Genomic DNA, 12662 nt, shown 5'->3' with positions numbered 1-12662 from the left:
GGGAGGTGCTACACCTGCCCCTACACCTTCCCCCCTCACCCCCATTCAAGGCACAAAACAAACCTTCCAGATCAGACAGAGGTTCACCTGCACATTCACTAATGTGGTCTGTTGTATCCACTGTTCCCGATGTGGCTTCCTCTACAGCGGGGAAGACCAAGCGGAGGCTTGAAGACCACTTTGTAGAGCACCTACGCTCAGTTCGTGACAACACCTCCCAGTCACGAACTACTTCAACTCCCCCTCATTCCCTGGGTGATATGTCCATCCTGGGCCTCCTACAGCGTCACAATGACACCACCCGGAAACTGGAGGAGCAGCACCTCATATTCCGCCTCAGGAGCCTACAGCCCAATGGCCTCAATATGGACTTTACTAGTTTCAAAATCTCCCCATCCCTGGTCTCATCCCACGACCAACCCTCCCTCTGATCCCCACCTCCACCACCTGTCCATCTTCTCTCCCAACTGTCTGCTCCTCCCACCTCACTGACCATTCCCCACCACTCCCTAACTGCTCTCACCTATCACCATCCCACCTACCTTCCCCAGCCCCACCCTTCCTCTCTATTTATTTCTGAGCTCCCTTCCCCCTCCTCCATTTAAGAAGAAGGGTCCCAACCCAAAACAACAACTTTCCTGCTCCTCTGATGGTGCCTGGCCTGCTGTGTTCCTCCAGCTCCACACTTATCTCTGACTCCAGCATTGGCGGTTCTTACAATCTTAAAAGTAGTGCTGCTTGGTTTGTCGTCTCCTGCTGTTGGAAAGTTAAATCTAGTTCTACTGTTACCATGTAAAACAAGAGTGATGGAGTTGTACTGGCTCAATTGGTGTATGTTTACTCTGAGGCCAGAAATTCACTTTCTCTGTTGTTTTCATTGGTGAACACACTGCTTGTATAATACTGAACCACACAGGCAGGAAGTTTCCAAGGGTAATCCCAGTTTCGCAAGTTAACTGATCTCAGGCAGCCTGCTGAGTAGGATGCCTCAAACTACCTTTAGTTGATAATTCAGTCTGGACTGGAAAGGAAGAAATCAGTTGGACATTCCTGCTCCTTTTTGCAATGTAATAAGCTCTTGCTTAAAAAAAAAATGGACATTGGTGACACCTTTGTTTAACCACCATGGAATAGTTGGTGAACATCTTGCTCCTAATTCCCATGACTAGGACATTTTGCTGAAGGTTAGGCGGATTTGGTCAAATGACACAGGCTCAAATGATTGTTACATAAGTTGCAGCTCTAATTCTTTCTTGGAACTTCTGCACTGTTAGGGAAATCGATTCAAAGGATAAAAGCTGCTCCCCTTGGAGAAGATGATGCAAATGACAGAACATTATGACAAGATGCTGTTGTGTGTTTGAGAGAATATAACCTGAAGCTATTGTGTCACTGGTACTGTAAATAACATTGACCTGGCCCAACAAGTGCTCAGAATATGTTTCATTTCAGCAGCTGCAAATATTAGTATTTCCAATTCTAGTTTTTAATTGAATAAAATTTTTCATGGTCACTTTAAATAGAATAGAGCTGCTATATTGCTGGCTAAGGTGTTGGACTGCCTCAGTAAACCATTTTATTCTCCTCCATGCCTGATGGTCCAATAATAGGATGTGGATCTGTCTCTTTATATAGACTGTACAGGCAGATAATGAAACCATGGACTGTTAGATTTGTTGTTCTGATGCCTTGAGCATCCAGACAGAGCGCCCATGAGGCTGTAATGAAAGGAGCAGTTACAAACACTTCAACATACGCTGATGATTCATATGCCATGCTGCAGCTCCTCAAAACCTGTATTACTTATGTAGAGGAATAGCTCAGCTATAGATGGAAAATGCCTTGGTGTACTGATAGAGATGGTGATAAAGGTTCTTCCCTATGGGCTAAAGATATAACATTAGACTTCCTAACAGAGCTGTAGTTGCTGTACTAATAGATTAACACTTATACCAGTTGGTGTGTAAAATAGAGATAAAAATAGATTTGAATAATTGGTACTGCCAGTCACATAAAGAAGCCATTGAAAGTACAAAGATACCAGTCATGTACAGTGAACAAAAATATAAATAATGAATTTGACCTGCCCTCATGTCCAAATTTAGTAGCAGTAGATTGATGAGCTGGCTTGAGTGGGAACTGAGACCCACTAGACACTCTGATATATTTGAGTACTTAGCAGTTATCAGTATTCTCCTATACATTTGGAAATACAACAGTGTAAGGAGGTGGAGCAGTTGTATTATAGTAATCAGTAGAAAAGGAAAATAAAGTGCTAACTGATGCCTCAACCACCTGCTTGGTCCACTGTTTGGACAACACATTCCCTGATATTAGCAAGAAATGAGTCATAAGAGTTCATGACAATGGAGAGTTTCCAACCACAGACCTTAGAGTATCAATATTGCATGTAAGCTGTAAGTGCCCTTACTGCAGATGCCAAAAGCATTTCCAATTCAGAATAAACTGAAGGAGATGTCTTCAGCCATTAGCAGGTCATTGTGCCAAGGTGTTGTGTAGAGCCTGCTGATCTCTCTTGGCAAACTTTCTTTAATCTTTCATATGAAGTGCTTTATTTGAGGCACTTTGAAGATCAATTTAACCTCAAGCAGTGCTTAAAAGGAAGCCTCACTTTTTGAGGAGAAAATTAAATATTAAAATAAAATTATTAGAAATATTATCGAAAAAAGATTGGACTAAAAATGCTACAACATGTTACAAAATAATATAGTCAATTTGCCAGCTCATCACATGTGGAGTTTTCTTTGCTCCCAGACTAACGCAACATAACAAGCTGAACACATACAGATAATTTTTTTTTCACCGTTAGAATTTAATTCACCAATACAACTGTTGCATTGCTATTGTTACATTTTCTTACATCAACATTGTGCCTTAATGACAATAGTACATGAAGTCAATGCAACTGGTTTTACCCAGTAAATGTACAGGGGCACTGAAATGTAGCCTGGTATGAAATTCATGCAAGTCCTGTTCTTGCTTGCACTGTCCTCAATCTGTAACTCTGCATTGGTTGTGCATGTGGTGCACAAGATTATTAATGAGTAATATCATCAGTAAGAATTCCAATTGTGCAGACTGAAAAAAATTCCAATCATATGAACTTGCGAAATAGGAAAATTATGTCTGGCTCCTTAGGCTAACCACGGAGTTATTGTGCTACCCAACTAGAGCTAGAGGTTGCACTTACTACTGACTACAGTGGTTGCAGGAAAAACCTGCAGAAAGTGGTGTTTTGAGAAATCTGACTAGGCAAGAGTAACTAACAATACCATGATGTGGAGGTGCTGGTGTTGGACTGAACTGTACAAGGTCAGGAATCACACAACACTAGGTCATAGGCCAACAAGTATATTTGAAAACACAAGCTTTCAGGATCTAACTCCTTCTTCAGGCGTTAGTGAGAAAGGTAGTATCAGACACAATATTTATAAGTAAAAGATCAAAGGGTCACACCACTGATAAGGATGTACTAAACAAACCTAAGATGCTGTTAAGACAGTGTGGAGCTGGACGAACACAGCAGGCCAGGCAGCCTCAGAGGAGCAGGAAAGTTGATGCTTCGGGTCAGGACCCTTCTTCAGAAATGGGGGAGGGGAAGGAGGCTCTGAAATAAATAGAAAGAGGGGGAGGTGGTGATATAAGGTAGATAGTGGAGCGGAAGCTAGTAAAGGAGAGTGTAGGTAGGTAGGGATGGGGGTTGGTCAGTGAGGTGGGAGGAGCGGATTGGTGGGAGCTTCATCCCCGCCTCCTTGACCTGCCCACCTATCCACTCCTCCCACCTTACTGACCAATACCCACCCCTACATAACTCACCTTTGCTAGCTTCATCCCCGCCTCCCTGACCTGTCCGTCTTCTCTCCCACCCTATCCGCTCCACTATCTACCTGCTATCACTGCCACCCACGCCCTCCCCCCATTTATTTCAGAGCCCCCTTCCCCTTCCCCATTTCCGAAGGAGGGTCTAGGCCTGAAACGTCAGCCTTCCTGCTCCTCTGATGCTGCTTGGCCTGCTGTGTTCATCCAGCTCTACACCTTGTTATCTCAGATTCTCCAGCATCTGCAGTTCCTACTATCTCTGAAAGCTTGTGTTTTCAAATAAACCTTTTGGACTATAACCTGGTGTTGTGGGATTTCTGACCTTCACAATACTGTGTACCTGAAAGATGGCCCAAGATTCCATTCAATCTAGTATTGCCTGCCAGCTTGTTGCAACTTTATTGAGCAGCCACTTACAATGCAAAGCTTTCGTGTAATCTTACAGATTTTTCATTGCATCCTATGCATTTATTGTCTGAACATTGCTCCACAATGTAATAAGATCATGGCTAATCTATGTTTCAAATTCCACATTCCCATCTACCCCTGATGACCTTTGGTTCCCTTGCCTAACAGGAATTTATCTACCTTTGCCTTAAAATATTCAATGACTCCACTTCCTCTGCCTTCTGATGCAGAGATCCAAAGTAGCACCATCTTCTTAGAGAGAGAAAAAAAAAAATTCTCCTCAGCTCTGTGTTAAAAGAGGGACCTTTAATTTTAAAACAGGGTCCCCTTTGTCTTGAACTCACCAACGAGAGGAGACATCCTTTCCACATCCACTTTATCAGGACCTTGCCACTAACTCTGCTAAACTCCAGTGGAAACAAGTCCAGCTTGTCTAACCAATCCAATCCAACCCAAAATTATGAAACACAATGCAACCCAATTCAATATCTTGGGGTTAATTGACCCAATACGCTGTGACACAGTATCCCAGAGCATGACAAACCCAACTAAAGTTAGCACAACTCCACATACGCACAGTACAACTCAATCCAACGCTAAATCATTTGTTACACCCCAGCACATTTGCAGTTTATCTCAATTGTAGCTTCTCACCTGACTTGGAAGATTGTAAATTTTATTTCCATAAATCAATATTTAAGTTGATATCCCAAGGCAATATTGAAGGAATGCTGCACCGCTGAAGGTAAGATGCTTTGTTGAAATGCTGCTCTGCCTGTTTATGGTTCAAGTGGATATCAAAGATTCCATTGCACAATTTGAAGGGCAACAGGAACATGCGAAAATTAAACTAACTGCCATAACCCTGTTGCTGTTTGTGACCCCATGACATGCTGAAACTCTTTACTCCTGTCAGGTTGCTCAAATTGATTTCCTACCGAAGGTAGTCTTAGAGATTGTCATGCCTTCCTTTCTGATTGCATTTTATGTTCTTGAAAATTACATTGTGTTCACGCATTTAAGGAAAAAATTGGGACTTTTTCCTTTAGAAATGCAAAGAAACGATGTGATAAAGGTCTGAAATTGCAGGTTGTACATGTTGAATGTCGATAAAATGTTTTGACTTGAGGAAGAATCCAATACTGGGGCTAAAAGTCAAAGATGTAAGTTAATTCAGTCCAGTAACGAAATAAGGAGAAATTTATTTTCTGGCAGTGGTCAGAATATGGAACTCCCTATCCAAACAAGATTCCATACTGAGTTACATATCTTTATGGAAAAGAGGTTAGTTGAGATACTGGATAGATTTTTAGATGAACTAACTTTTAACTTCAACATCAAAGCTTTGATCAGAGGTCTACATGAATAATTTGAATTTTAATGAACTCAGACCAATTCTCCTCAGATTTACTGTCTGCAGTTCTCAACCCTCCTAACTCTAGCCTCTTAAGTACACATGGAATGCTTTGAACTATCATTATTTGAGGTGATCTGGCAATTTCTAAAGTTGTGCTTTTTGAATACTGTACAAATTGGAATTTAATCTTTGCAAAACTAAAAATTACCTCAAATATTAATATGAATCCAGTAAATTTCAGTTAATAACTGGGTGTTAAATTTTATTATTTGAACAATAATAGTTTTCACGGGATTGTAACAATATTCTGTATGAAGCTCTTAGTCTTTCTCCTTAAATCAACACGTTTAGGAAAATGAACTGCTGTCCTGGTATAGGTGTCATGAATTGGCAGGTCCCTGTGAATGTCCATGCCTTTACCTCATCGGTCATTAACTTTAACCCATAGTTGAAAGTTCCATTTATAATCTAAAGAAATCAATTTCTTTACCGTGATTTTTATGTCCTAAGCCTAACAGTCTTTCGATGCTTCAATGAACTTTCCTTGATCATAAGATCAGACATAGCGATGCTCATTAATGATTGCACTATGTTCAGTAGCAATTGAAGCTCTTCATACTGAAGTAGTCCATGTCCATAGGCAACAGGATCTGGACATCCAGACTTGTGCTGATAAGCGGTGAGTAACATTTGTAACAAGTGCCTGGCAGTGACCACCTTCAGGAGGAGAGAAACTAACCAACTTTCTTGGATATTCAACTGCATTACTATGGCTGAATGTTCCACTATCAACATCCAGGGGTACCATTGACCAGAAATTGAACTGTATCTGCCATTTAATTACAATGGCTACAACAGCAGGCCAAAAGCAGGACATGGAGGAGAATAGCTGACCTCCTGACTCTGAAAAGCCTCTGCACTGTCTACATGACACAAGTAGAAGTGTGTCATGGAATACGCTTCACTTGCCTGAAGCTCATCGCTAGCCCAGACAAAGCAATCTACTTGAACTCACCATCTTAAATATTCAGTCTCTCCGACATCAGCTGACAATGACACCAGTACAAATCAAGGCTCCTTTGGCAGCATCTTCCAAATCCTTGATCTCTATCATTTTAAAGGACAAGGGCAGCAACGACACAGGAAGAGGGGGAGAAGAGGCCCAGGATCATCATTACCTGCAAGTTCCACTTTAAGCTGCATACTATCCTGACTTTGAACTGTAACAGCAGTGTCTCTGGTTTAAATTTTGGAACTCCTTTTCAAACACTACAGTCAATGGAACTACACCAAAAGGTTCGCAGCAATTCAAAATATTTGCTCACCATCACTTTCTGTCGGGCAAATGGGATAAACAACAAATTTTGACAGTAACACTCAAATCCTTTAAAGATTAAAATAATTCAATACAAAGAACTAATTTTATATAGCAATCTAAATATATTTATACACAATACATTCAGACCAAGCAAAAGCTTAGCCTGAGGAGCAAGCAATTTGGAACAGAAAGTTAAATGTAAGTTTCTCACTGAAACATTGCCTTTTAGACCATTCATCTGTCACTACAATGGAACAGTTACCTATTGTTTTAATTACAAATTTGCTTTGTTGTTCATCATTGCTTGGATGAATGCAGCTCAAGAAACTTGACACCATTCCAAACAAAACAGCCCTCTCATCACACATCCACCACCTTAAGCATTTACTCCCTCCATCACTGATGCATATTTGCAACAGTGGGCACTATCTACAAGATGCACTGTAGCACCTCACCAAGGTCTTAAGACAGCACCTTCATAGCCACAGCATCATCTATCACTTAGAAAGACAAGGGCTGCAGAGCTGTGGGAACACCACCCATCTGCAAGTTTCAGTCCAGGCTACACACCGCGCTGACTTGGATATATATATATATATATATATATATATATATATCTATCACTATCATCGGGACAAAATCCTGTAACTCTTTAATAGCATTGTGGGTGTTCCTATATTGTCTGGACTGTAGTGATTCGAAAAGATGGCTCACCAGCACCTTTTCTTAAGGTGTAATTAGGGATGGGCAATAAATGCTGAGATAAACAGCAATGCCCACTTCCCAAGAGTGAGTGAGTGAGTATATGAAAGAAGGTTATTTCCTCTTTCTGTTTCTCACTTGTGCCTACTAGAAGTTACATGCACTAATACATTGTACCAAGTTTTTTGCAGACAAGAACACATGCACACATTGTGCTTGTTTCAAACTAAATGAATGACCCTCAAACCACAATACTGTTGAAAATATCTCTTGGGAATGCCAATTCTCTCAGCTTTCCCTAAACATGATTCAAACTGGTTTAATGCTAATGGTAGATAGAGAATGTAAATGAAAAAAAGATCAGGAAAATCTTACAAGGGGTAATTTCTCCTTTTGTTTAAATACTGGGCCTAACAACAATGCCAGAAAACATAACTCACACTGCTTCACAACAAGATACTCATCTCAAATTTCTCACACTTAAAAGTTCAACTATTTAAAAACAAAATATTTTAAAATGTTTAACAATATTAACACAGGTTATATCTTGTAGTGCCAATTGTGAAGAATTTAAACTGGTAATTTCTAGACTAATGGCAGTCAAAGTCCAGTTCTCATAATTGAGTACATCAATATAACTAGCAAAAGCATTCATTACTTGTTAAACCATAGTGAGAGACAGGGACATCAGTAGTACTGCTAAAAGTACTCTCACAATCTGGAATTATTATTGTCAACTAATTGAAAATATCTCAAAATTTGAAAGGTCAAATCTCAAGCTGTGCAAGTCCCCTACCACCACGTCCTGATCTCTCACAATGCCAAGTTCTCTTGGAATCAAATGCCCTCATTCGGAATCCCCAATCCTTTTATTGTCAGACCCTTTAAGTTATAAGAGCTGCCTCTCATTACTATCAATCAGCCAGTATTTGTTCAAAACGCTTCCTCCCCTCACTTTCAGCCTGTCCTGACCTACAATTGGCCATCACTCAGTGTTAGCCATCCTTAGAATTCCCTCTTCTAATGTTTAGCTGCTGTCAGTTCGGAATGATGGCTGTCTTCCTCCTATCTCCTAACGTACTTCAGTAACAATCCAGGCACTGTTGTTGAAATTCTTTATCGTTCACTGAGCTTTCCATTTCATTAACCTTTCAGCATCCACCTTGTTTATCTGCATCATAAAAGACCCAGTCTATCAATTCATCTTTAATTAAACATCTCATGTTTTCCATGACTTCAATTAAAGCTGAACATCGTTTGAAAATGCCCAACCTTACAGCTGCTTATGCAAAACTCAGTCAATAGCCTGCACAGATAAAGAAATATCCAGGTTCTCTCCAGGAAACAGTCGTTGTGTACCACAAAATAACGGAAAACTGAGCCTGATTTATGGAGTCAAAAGATAGATAAGAGCCCAAGTAAATGGCTTTCCTAAATTTAGTCTTTTCTCTTAGGCTGTACACACTGAAAGTATAGGAAGTTAAACGGTGTTCCACATATTGTACAGAGGAAGTTTTTAACTGAGATATGCAGAGTTATGTTGAGTTGGCTTTGGGTGTGATAAATTATATTGACTTACAAAGGCATTGTCTTGATCCTGTGGAGTTGAATTGGTCTGTGTTGTGTTTAGTTGTGCTAACAAGATTTATATTATCTCAGGAATTTTCCTATCTCATACATTTCATGTAGCCAATTATTTTGAACACTCCTCACTCACAATACCAGATTAATTCAATTTGTGCAATGGATTTTTACAACTCTTCAGAAAACAAGGCATCGGAGTAATGATAAAATCTTAAAATCACTGTGGTGAAATGATTATGAGTATAGTTCTGGAATAATCCCATTTCCAAAATCACAAGTGACACATAAGAGGATGTTCCTGTATTGATCCTAAAATAAACAGATCATGGAAGATTAAAGTGATATTGAAATGAATGTGGATTGAGCTAGATTTCTACCTGATGTGGAAACATTTCTTGAAGTTATAAACTTGAAGAAATATTGCAAGTGAGACAAAATAGAAAATAGAACATCCTGGAAATAAAATGTTTCTGATATTAATCTGAAGGTAGCTGAATTTCATGGGTCAACTCTGGAAGTCCACTCTGAGTCTGAATCTGACATTGAAACTAAATCAAATTAGTCAACTTTGACCCCCAGACTTTGCTTTTCAAAACTGTGCAGCAATCTTAGCCTTATTTAAAGGGACAACATACAAATGGAAATTAGAAGTATTAATGATGGAGACATACATAGAGTAAGGGAGAGAACCACAACATATCACTCTAATTACTGCTGGGTGCACTCAGGAGGAGGAGGACGTGTTTCATTCATGAGTGTGAAGAAAAATCTTACAGATATCTGTTACAAAGTGTGGTTTGAGTAGCTGAGGCAGGAGCATTGGTCCCACTTCTTAGATGCAGTGTAGGAACCCATTTAATGACCTAACCAGGTCAGGAAAAGTGAATACGTTTGTTGAATTAATCCTCTGGTTTGAGTCTTGCCTCCTTTCATTCTGATTTTCCCAAGCAGTCTCCATCACATCATTGACTCAATTTCCAGCAACCCTTCAATTTCTACATCTGTTTAATCACATTCTTCAGAGGTCATATGACTGATCCCTGGGGCAGGGGCATTTGAACCCAGAGCTCTTGTCTAGGAGTCAAGACACCATCACTGTGCCTATCACATGATTGCCTAATTTGTGGATTATAGATTTCAGACAGAGGGCTGAAGTGGGCTTATAATATCTGGCTTAAAAGAGGTTTTGCAGCACAACGGCAGTGTCCATACCTTTGATGCAGGTGTTCCAGTGGTGTGTGATGACATTTCTGACAGATTGATTAGAAAATGTCTATATAATGTCTGATTTGTGGGATTATTTAGATCACTTCATTCTCCAAGAACAGTTTCAGTTGGGGTAAGTTGCATTATTGTGGTGGACTGATACCAGTAAGTTATATCTCTGATATTTTTTCAATTGGAGAAACATAGAATGAATGTTTTGAAATGGGGCATCAATCCAACAAGCAGAAAGGCACCTCTGGTGCTCACATAATACTTTCCGTTGCCATTGTAAATTCTATTTATCTGTTCCTTCTCCTAGAATCCAAGATTCCTCTTATCATTAGATGGTAGCACATAAACAAATGGGGCAGTTGCAGGCTTGGGGAAATTTGTTTCTGTACCACAGCAGACTTCCAGATCCAAATGGTGTCTACATTTCATTGTACTTTCCAAATGGCATTGTTGTTCATCACATTGCTTAAGTTTTAATCTCTAATGTAGAGTCTTCCATAACTCTAATAAATTCTTCCTAGTATGTTTTCCAAGGTTGAATTCAATTCTCGGTTAGAGAGAGTAATGTCAGTACAACCAGAATGATGGTCTTGTGTTTGCCCTTATTCTGTGGGACCAAGAAAAAATGTTCTGATTTGACACATGGTATTGTAATCGGTGTTTTCATTCCCATCCAACAGCTTCTTTAATTGCATTCATAGATAAAGAAGGAGATATGGTTATTTTCCATACCATCTGGTCCTTTTTGGGTTCTACTCATCACAAATGGGATGCACACTGCACATGATGTCTCTAATAAGTTTTTGTTTCTGGTTGACCTTGTTGTTCATCTATATTATTTCTTTTGTCATTTCTTGAACCTTTCAATATTTTTTCCTCCCTCAATGAACAATAGCGTGTCCTAATGTTCTCTCAGGCTGTTACCCTCTTGCTGGTTTACTTTTGACAATTCATTACCTCATCATCTTCCCATGTTTTCTGTATCTTTCCTATTTACTCCAGCCAAGCCTTTTGTAGCTTCTATTCCTAATCATTCTGTCAAATTTCATTTCTTTTGCAATTCATCCTCTTCATTCTAATCTTTTCATTTCTCACTGCTCCTGTTTCTGATGTATCACTGGCAATCCTTTTATCAATGCTTCTATCATTTTGTCTATTAATATGAATAACTCCATTGATTTAATTCTGTTGATGTGATCAAACATATATTTAACATAACCAGTATAATCTTAGTCCATGTTATTCTATCATACATTTCCTGACTCTATTACATTCAGTCCATTGGCACAGGGATTAGGTAGTTCAGCTGACCAGGTGGGTTTCTTTTTTTTCAAATTCTGTTGAATTGTTCTTTTATTTCAATACCGCTTTTGCAGGAAACATTGCACTGTTTATTCCCCCTTTGTTATCCCTACATATGTTTCTCATTTCTCCTTCCATATGTTGCCTCTGGCATGGTTATTGTGGACACAACATCAAAAATGGTATCCATTTTTTATTCAGCATTTTTACCTTTTTTATAGGTTTATTCTGATTCCCATGATATCATATGAATTGAATATTCTTTCTTCAGATTTGAATGGCCAACTTCAGGTAGGTCTTTACCAATTCATCCATAATTTAACATAGACTCTCCCAGGAACACCATCCCCACACATGCATCCTTTAAGCACCTGACCTAACAATAGAAGATGTTCCCTCTGTGGTTTTGTAGCTAGCGATAAACTATTTACATATTACAAAATGTACTCTGGTTTAGAAGATACTCATGAGATCTGTTCTTAGGCGGATGGCAGGAGCTTGACTGGGGACATAATGAGGAGAAACAACCAAAATTAGAACTGTACAGTTTTAAAAATGTTGCAGGATTGGTGAAACTTGCAGGTTATGTAAACGTATCTATGGAGACAGGAAGAAATACAATGAATGCTTCAAAAAGCATGGATTATTGGTTTTATTTAAATGATAATCACCATAGTATGCTCTCCCATTAGAGATGGTGAGTTTAACTGGAGGGTTACAGCACCTTAGATGAGGTTAGGAAGGCACGGCCTTCATGGTGACCTCAACCTATGTGGGAATTGAACCCATATTGTTAGCATTACTCTGTGATCACGAGCCAGCAATACAGCTAACCGAGATAGCCAATCCCCACAGCAACATGGAGTATGAAAACAAAAGCTATGAAAATGTATTTGGTGTTCCTACCACTATGCACTTAGTTCAATTATGTGT

This window comes from Rhincodon typus, chromosome 17, assembly GCF_021869965.1.
Source record: "Rhincodon typus isolate 14 chromosome 17, sRhiTyp1.1, whole genome shotgun sequence".
In the NCBI taxonomy this organism is placed as follows: Eukaryota; Metazoa; Chordata; class Chondrichthyes; order Orectolobiformes; family Rhincodontidae; genus Rhincodon; species Rhincodon typus.
This window is presented reverse-complemented; position numbering follows the sequence as displayed.